The sequence below is a fragment of the Siniperca chuatsi genome, linkage group LG2, assembly GCF_020085105.1.
Source record: "Siniperca chuatsi isolate FFG_IHB_CAS linkage group LG2, ASM2008510v1, whole genome shotgun sequence".
NCBI lineage: Eukaryota > Metazoa > Chordata > Actinopteri > Centrarchiformes > Sinipercidae > Siniperca > Siniperca chuatsi.
The window spans coordinates 13,413,721-13,422,166 of NC_058043.1; the positions used below are offsets into that span (position 1 = coordinate 13,413,721).

At 39.1% G+C, this 8,446-nt stretch overlaps 1 protein-coding gene across 2 annotated transcripts in view; it reads left to right on the top strand.

Annotated features, from left to right (window-relative positions):
* Positions 1-8,446, top strand: part of poc1a (POC1 centriolar protein A) — a 40,614-nt gene that overhangs the window by 20,139 nt on the left and 12,029 nt on the right. The gene's annotated exons all lie outside the window — the stretch shown is intronic.

The following is an 8,446-nucleotide window of genomic DNA, read 5'->3' on the forward strand; positions in this document are numbered from 1 at the left end:
CTCATGCCTATGATGGTAATGATGCCGTTTTTTAACATGTGGATAAAGTGCAAGCAAAGTAGTTCAATGGCTGGGTAGATTCAAAATACAGAGCTATGAATGCATGATGTAGAATGAGAATTAATGCAAAACCCAGCATTTCCAACTGAGATTCATCAACTTTCTGCAAAGGCAACAAGTGTGGCTTGTTGTAATGATTAGCTACATATTACATTTGACTGATGGAGTGAAATATGTCAGAACCAGCCCTGGTGGAGTTTGACCTTTTAGTTTTTTGGCTTTTGTTGACAGCTGTGTGTTTAACATGTTAGTAATGTTGCTGTTACAATGAAAGCTTCTTATTCAATGGCAGTCACAGGGATCCCTTAGCTTTAACTGAAACATAAAGTCATAACAAAATGCATGAAAAAATAATGAAACAATAATAATAGGTGCTGCTTTGGTATTTGACTTCACACACTAGTTAATAATGCTAATACCAAATACATATTTTGACTGCTACTATTATTATTCAAATCATGTTCTGATAATATTTATTTACAGTTACACATACACTTAACTCTTGCTAGCTAGCTTAGCCCTCCCTATCTACATTAACCTGAGTTAGTTCCTGGCAATGACATTTCCTGTATTAATTGTCATCTTGCCAGTTAAAGTAATGGTAGCACCTGGAAGTGCCAGCTTCCTAGATCTTCCCTTTCTTTCTTCTTCTTAATTTACCCATTCATAATTTATTATTAATACAGGCCCTTTCATCTCTCATAAACTGCTGCAAGTCTCAGACACATGTTGCCTAAGAGGAAGCAGAGAGGAGAAAAATGTCACCAGCTCGCAAATGTTTTCGTTTTCTTCTCTCTTGGAAAGACTATTCAAAGGCTTTATGAGTTGAAAAGGAGAGTATAAAACAGAGAGAGGTACTCTAATGTAGGAAAAGTGGATCTAATGTGCTGTTTTAAATTGGCTTATTTTCAGAGAGGCAGAATATAGTAAACAGGATGTTCTTTTTGAAAGCAGCCATGAAAGGAGTTGTGAAACACTACTGCCACTCATACGTCCAAAAGTCAGACTGAAAACTAATTAAAGAGAAGCACAAATTGTGAATATTAGCCTGTCAAGATTACACTTCATTTGCAAAAATTGGAATCTTATAATTAGAAATTGAGGGTTGTATGTCCAAAACCCCATATACCATGGAAAAAACCCTGCCAAAATGCATTAGATTCCAGAAATGTATAAAATATTATTCTTTTTATGACAAATGTTAATGAAGTAAAACTAAGACTAACCACTCTAAGCAAAACAAATAAAGTGCGGGCTTTTATGGAAGTAGCAACCAAAATAGCTAATATTGTACAGTACCTGCAAGTTTCGCAGTAATATACTCATATTTTGTATGGCTGTTATGGGTACAATAACAGTGTTTAGGCTAGATGGAAGGCACAGCTGTGTGTCACTAGCACCACCAAAGTCACTGTCATCATAGTAACATATGTTCACTTGTTTGTAATAACTTTTATAACCAGTCGGCAGCATGTGCACTGTAAGGGAACATTCCTCAAAATGGTAGGCACAAAAGCAGAAAGGAATTACTAGAAACTAATTAAGCATGAATAACCATGCAGTACATCAGTATCAGTAGAGCTTGTCTATGCATATTTGACCAATGGGATTTAGGCATTTCAGATTAAATGACTAGTGTGTCTTATGTTTTTAGAAAGCTGATCAAAACAAAATTGATAAAGAGTTTTGTAGGACATGAACTCAATCAAGCACTAAGCAGTAAGTTGCACGTTATTATACACACAGTTGGCAGTTTATTAGCTCCACCTAGCTAAAACTAATGCAACAGTCCTGCAGCTGAGTTTTGTTGAAGCTTAGTTTGTACCTAAACTGGCAACCTTCAACATTGAAAAAATATTTTCCCATTTATCTAGAACTGCATTTAACAACTACAGTGCCCACGAGGCTTTAGCAGTGCAATTGTGTCTAAGACTCATGGGATATATTGTATTTGTATGAAAAAAATGATTGTTTTATCATTAAAATGACACATTTATAATATTAATAGAAAACCACAGGTCAAGATTTTCAGAAAGACAAATCAAAGAATCTCTCTATGAGATAATTGTCGGCTGAGGCTGGTGGTACAGAGGCTGGCTTGGAAAGTGGGCAGGACTACAGCCCTCTAGTCTGTGTTTAAATCTAGTGTCTAATGTAACCTAGGTGTTAAAACCGTACTTACTATGCCGAACATCCAGTATTAAACACAGCTGCCTTTTGCTAAAATTTATTTCACAAAGAAGAAATTGACTAATGAGACAGTAATGCTGTGTTTATTCATACAGAGACAAAGGCCACCCATGGCCGCTGCCCTCTTAGAATCAAATCCACAGGAATTTCTTAAGTAGCTAATTTGATATGCTGATCCTTTAATGTACTTGGATGTGAAGCACTATACCAGGAACATGTAGGCCTATTTGTTAAACACAGTAAGCCAGCTTTAAAATGAGGTCTCTCCAGCTAAACACAGCTGAGCAAATCTTTGTGCTGCTGTTTCAGTGTGTGAGAATAGATGCATCAGTGTGTGCATGTGTGTGTGCGTGAGTGCCAACCACTGCTGACAGGCAGATCATCTCTCTCTGATCACATCCGCCCTAATCCCTCCATCCATCCCCCCTCACGCCCTCCCCCCTTCCTGTCTCTAGCTTCACATCTGGGTCTTTCTCCCACTCACGTGTGCAGACAGACGAGCTGCACACTCACAGCAGGCTTCCCAGCTCAACACACACACACACACACACCACTGCATCGCTCGGCTCAGCTTTAGGATGTGGATTAGAGAGCAGGGAGGGGGTTCTGAGACTGCAGTAACTGTATGAACTTCTATCTCCTTCACCATTATTTTATTAATTTACAAGAGCTAATAGGCTGCTATAACTATGCAATAGCAGACCAAACTTTACTGCCACTCTCCTTAATTAAAGACTCAACAACAATGAAAGAATCCATGAGGCACAGATATATTTAAAACCTCAGAGCATTGCACTGTAGACTGCAGTTTCTGATACAGTGTTTGTGATTGCGTGTGTGCATCTTTAAGTTGCTGGTAAGGAAAGACAGGTGGTATTGTTCTGACAGCGGGAGTTGAATGCATTTGACAGCAGGGGATAGAGAGCAAGCAAGAGAGGGAAAAGCAGGGGTGTGACAAGGGAGTGTAGAAGACAAGATAGCAATGGAGTTAAAGAGAGTCTAATGGTCTAGTGGAGCGAGAGAACATCGGAGAGGGAGAGGGAGAGGGAAAGGTAGGAAAACCGGGCGAGCATGTGAGCGAGCTAGACAATATTAGCGCACTGGAGACAAAGAAACAAGGTTGAGATGGAAAGCAGAAGGATGAGAAAAATGAAAATTTGTGTGCCATTAGACACCTGTTCATCCTTGTTCCACTAAAGACAGAGAGAGAGAGATTAAAAGAGATAATGGGAAGAAAGAGAGAAAAATGGAGGAAGACAAAAGAGTAGCAGAGAGAGAAAGAGGTTAGGAAAAAACAGTGGAGGAAGAAAGCGTGAGAGAAGCAGTCAGAGGGAAATGGAAAATGAGAAGTTGACTAAGTAGCATTAATAAAAGGATTTAGTGAGAAACACCCTCCCTTGTCTGCTCTGTAAGCTAGAAGTCCAGAGGCATAAGTCAGAGCTGAGTCACATCACTGGCTTCATTCATCAAAAAACATCACTAGCAGTTTGTCATAAAATGTTTGCTCCACTGTAATTAACTGAGATGTCAGTTGGTGAAAAGATTTGTCTACATCTTATGGTTAAATTATGACACACACACCCTCCAGCCTTATCTATTCAATCAAAGAGAGAGATATTGTTTATTTTATGTTTAATTTATAATTACCTCAGAAGGCAAGTATGATGGACTGTCTTTGCTTTCAAAATATTTAGGTCTGTGGAGGATGGTTTTCACACTGTACAAAAATGTACATCAGAAGAAGACTTCTTCTGTTGCAGAACCAGATCTCTTATTGCCAGCTATACCATCTGTGCTGGGAATAATGTAAAGGAAAAGGGCGGGCCTGGGTGATCGGCATGAATTTAAAGTAAAACACAGACATTATCCATGAACAGTCAATTAAAAAATAGCAACAACTGGTGCCAATACACATTGCACTCCTGAGTTGTTACTTGTGGTATTTGTCTTTTTCCTATAGATAAGTGGGTGCGACATTACATTGAAACATTTCCAGTGATGCTGATGAAACATTTCCAGTGATGCTGATGCTGTGTGACTAGAAGTTTACTGGGAGTTTCCAACAACTCTGTTCACCAGCTGTCTATCTTTTACATTTGACAACTGCCAAACTACCTGTCTGAAGTTTACAATGAGTAAATATACCGGTGACGATTGTCATTATAGCCAGTGAAATCAACAGTCGCTAGCTTAAACTTTCACTTGCTTTAGCTTAAGGCACTTTTATGTAAGTTGTAATCAAAAGCACTGCTCATGCAGTTCCAAAAGCACACTCTTTCAAATTGGAATTTCTATATAAAAATGATTAACTGTTCAGCTCTAAGGGGAACATTGTCACTAATAATAAAACACACATAAAATCACTTTTCGGTGTTTAGTGTAAGTTCCTCTTCCTAGCGTTTTGTACCAATGTTGAAATCACAAGAGAAAATCCTGTAAAAGTGTAGGAGATTGTAATTTCACTATCCTCAATAGACATTTCTAATGACGTTTTGACTTGTCAAGCACAGGTGTAACTAATAACATTAATGATGGTTCTGTTCGACGTGCCTGTAAGACGTGCCAGTGAGCCAGCGTGCATAATACCAGAGCTCTGGCACTGGTGCAAGTACATGAAATGTAGCCATGATTAGTGTTATTAGTTACAACTGTGTTTGACAAGTCAAATTGTCCACTCTGAGAAAGGTCTGTGATCCGTAATCCAGCTGAATACATAGTACATGTTGAGTAAACGCCATGACTCGTTCTCTTTCTCAAATGGAAACTCTTACTGTTACTATTGTAGTCATCGCTGTTGTTCACACATGAAACCCAGCTGAATACAAGTCTAAAGTCGTAGAGGGTCAGATATGCAACAAGGGATGCTGTTGCATATCTGACCCTCTACGACTTTAAATGTAAGCATGGTAATAAACTTGGCCCATTTGTCAGTACATCACCCTGCTGCCCCTGTATTGTGAGAGTTTAGCGTTCAGGTATTTTCAGGTAAGTTTCAGTGTCCTCAGCGAAGATCAGTCTTAATTGACACCCTAAAGACATTTAACAGTCTGACTGTTAACTGTTAAAACTGTCTCTCTGCTGTCACTGCTCCAAAACCAACCAAGCTTAATTTTATTAATTTTGTGCCAACAGAAAGTGAAAAAATTGTAGCTACCTAGTGATTAGCTGTATTCCAATTTGTTGACGTAATGACGTCATAACGTTACACACTGCAACAACAAGCATGGCTGAAAGCGAAAGTAACATTCCTACTGTCTCCACGGTGGAGGAATTAGTCCCAAAAAGTGGCGCGACTTCAGTAGTGTGGAAGTGGTTTGGTTACAAAAAATCAGGTGTACTACAAACCACGGTAATATGTAAGAAGTGCAAGAAGACAAAAGAGGACAATACAACAAATTTCACCACCTCAAGCAGAAGCACCCCGTTGAGTACGAGGAGAGCCAAAAATCCTGCGAGGAGAGCTCAACAGCTACTGTGAGTTCTAAACCAAAAATATTTTTCAGTATTTTGTCATAACGTCAAGAATATCATGGCAGAAATACCCTGAAATATTGTGATATTATTTTAGGGCCATATAGCCCACTCCTAATTAAGACTACAATTGATTAAGGAACCAGCTGCTGAGGCAGAAGACAGAAGACATTCATTTGTGAGTTGTGAGTTTTACACAGAACACTGTCTGTCTCTTCAAATGCATGTTTTACCTGTATTCACTTCAAATTCAGGTGGGCAACCTACTCTGTATGTGAATGCGTGTGTGCATGCGTGTAGCGTGATGAATGGTTTTGCATGCAGCTTGCACGGTATATTGATGGCTTGCTGTGTCAGACTAAGAGTTTAATTTAGGCCTCGGGAAATTTTCCACTGTTGGTTTTTCCACTCCAGGTGATTCATTAGGAGGGTAGTGGTTACTGTGTGTGCTGTGTTTGCGTGGACGTGTGTGTACATTTGTGCGTATCAGGGTTTTCCCCAGGCCCCACGCAAGACTACGGCGGTACATGACGTGAACAATATATTGTTTTAGCATCAACATCGCTATGTTCACGTCACATTACAAAGGATGGTATGTTATAAGGTAAATAAACAGCTGTTATTTGACAATGTTTTGGTTTAAATATTTGTGTTTGGGATTTTCTTTTTCTTTTTTTTAAAGAACACCTTCCTTCCTTTTTCATCATTTTCAGCAGCATCTTTTCTCCACGATATTTCAAACTTGTTGTTTTTTCACTCAGCTTTTCAGGCCATCAACAGAAACACTAGGCTTAGATTTAGGCAGGCAAACCCGTGTGTGTGTGTGTGTGTGTGTGTGTGTGTGTGTGTGTGTGTGTGTGTGTGTGTGTGTGTGTGTGTGAGTGTGAGTCTGAGAGAGAGAGAGAGCGAGAGAGAGAGATCTCAAATGCATATCTGTGTGCACATATGTCTACATCTATGTTTGCCTCTGCTTTTCTATATGTGTGTGTTAATGTGGGGACCAGTGCTTGGTGTGTTTTTAAGCAGCTAGTTTAATACAAAGCTATAAGTCGTACTCTCAACAAGAGTTAATCCAGTCTTGGTGGAGCTTGTAGGCTCAGCAGAACTGCTCTATTGTCGCCCCCCCCCCTCTCTTTCCCCCTGTCTTTGTACCGCCACCAACAGAAGATCAGAGCAGGAAATTAGAGGGGCAGAGGAATCAAGCACCATAGTAAAAGACAAAATAAGGAACTCTACTGATACTGTGTTTTATTATTCATCAGGTTTACAAGTTAATTATGTTGTAGAGTTTCTGTAAAATGATTGATGATGATGATATAGTTCACACTTAAATCTAAATTAATTATCAGTAGCAATGGGCGATAGTTAAACTGAGACTGTGACTACAAAATTGGTGCTCCAATACTCGATGTCACAGGTACTTTTTGATTTTGCGCAAAAAAACATGCTGAGTGATTCGACAGTTTCTTAACTCTATTAGTAATAACCTGTCTGAATGTCACATTTCGTGAAATGTCTTTCAATGAAACTGTGTCGTGTGTTCGATGTTTATTGTTTTATTTCCTCAAGAATTGACACAAGATGCCACAGAAACAGAAAATAAAAATCATATCATTGAACATATCATAGCCCTTGTACATGACTGCAGGGAATCACTGCCCATTTTATTGTGACACATGTGTAGAGCCAGGTGACGGCTGGCAGCTCCGCTCATCTTGCTTCATTTAGGAACAGCACAGTTTGACACTGCGATCGTGGACATGTTTAGCATGTTTAGCTGAGTGTAAAAAGATTTCCTGTTGCGTGGTGATGAGTAAAACAGTTGTTGTCTCCCTCGCTGAGATGGAGAAGAGATGTTGTCTTGGAACAGATGCATGCGCACACACACACACACACACCATTCTTCACAACCAGACAGATCTGCAGAGACAGACAGAAATATGAAGAAACCTATAGATGTGTGCACACAGTTTTTAGTCACATAGACATAGTAATGGAGAGATGTGGTCACTGACCTTCATGTCTTTATGTCTCATTGAATTAATCACAATACAGGCAGACTGACTGGCAATTTGTGTTTGTGTGTGTGTTTTTGTGTGTGTGTCTGTGTGAAAGAGAGAGTCGGCTGTTTCTCTCTTTTGACTCCATAGCCCCTCTGAAGTCTGTGTAACTGAAACAAAGTTAATTTTACAATCTGTACAGCATACAACATCCTCAATATTTAGACGTTTCAGTTTGGATAAATAAAAAATCCCCAAAAAACCATTTAACGGAAAAAATGGAAGAAACCTCAGGAAGAGCAACAGAGGATGGAACCCTCTTTCAGGAAGGACAGACTGCAATAGATGTTGTGTGTACAGAAAAGACCAAAATTACTATATGGAAAATGAGGATGACAAGATTATAGATAGTCAACATTATATTATTGAAAAGACTAAATGTAAGACTTAATGAAAAAGAAAGAGATTTGCACACAGTATCTACAGTAGTGTGGAGCAAGAGTCGGTGGTAACTGCAAGATGAACATCATTGTAGTCAGAAAAACATTTGAGTCACAAATGTTTGTGGTCTCGACCACACACTCAGCCCATAAAAAGACCCTGACAGAGATCTGAGCAAAATATGTTGCTCATACCAATGATAAAAAGACATGGTTGATATATTTTATGAGCTGAGTAAGTCTCAGAAGATCTAATATTACTACTGTAGTTGCTACATGGTACTA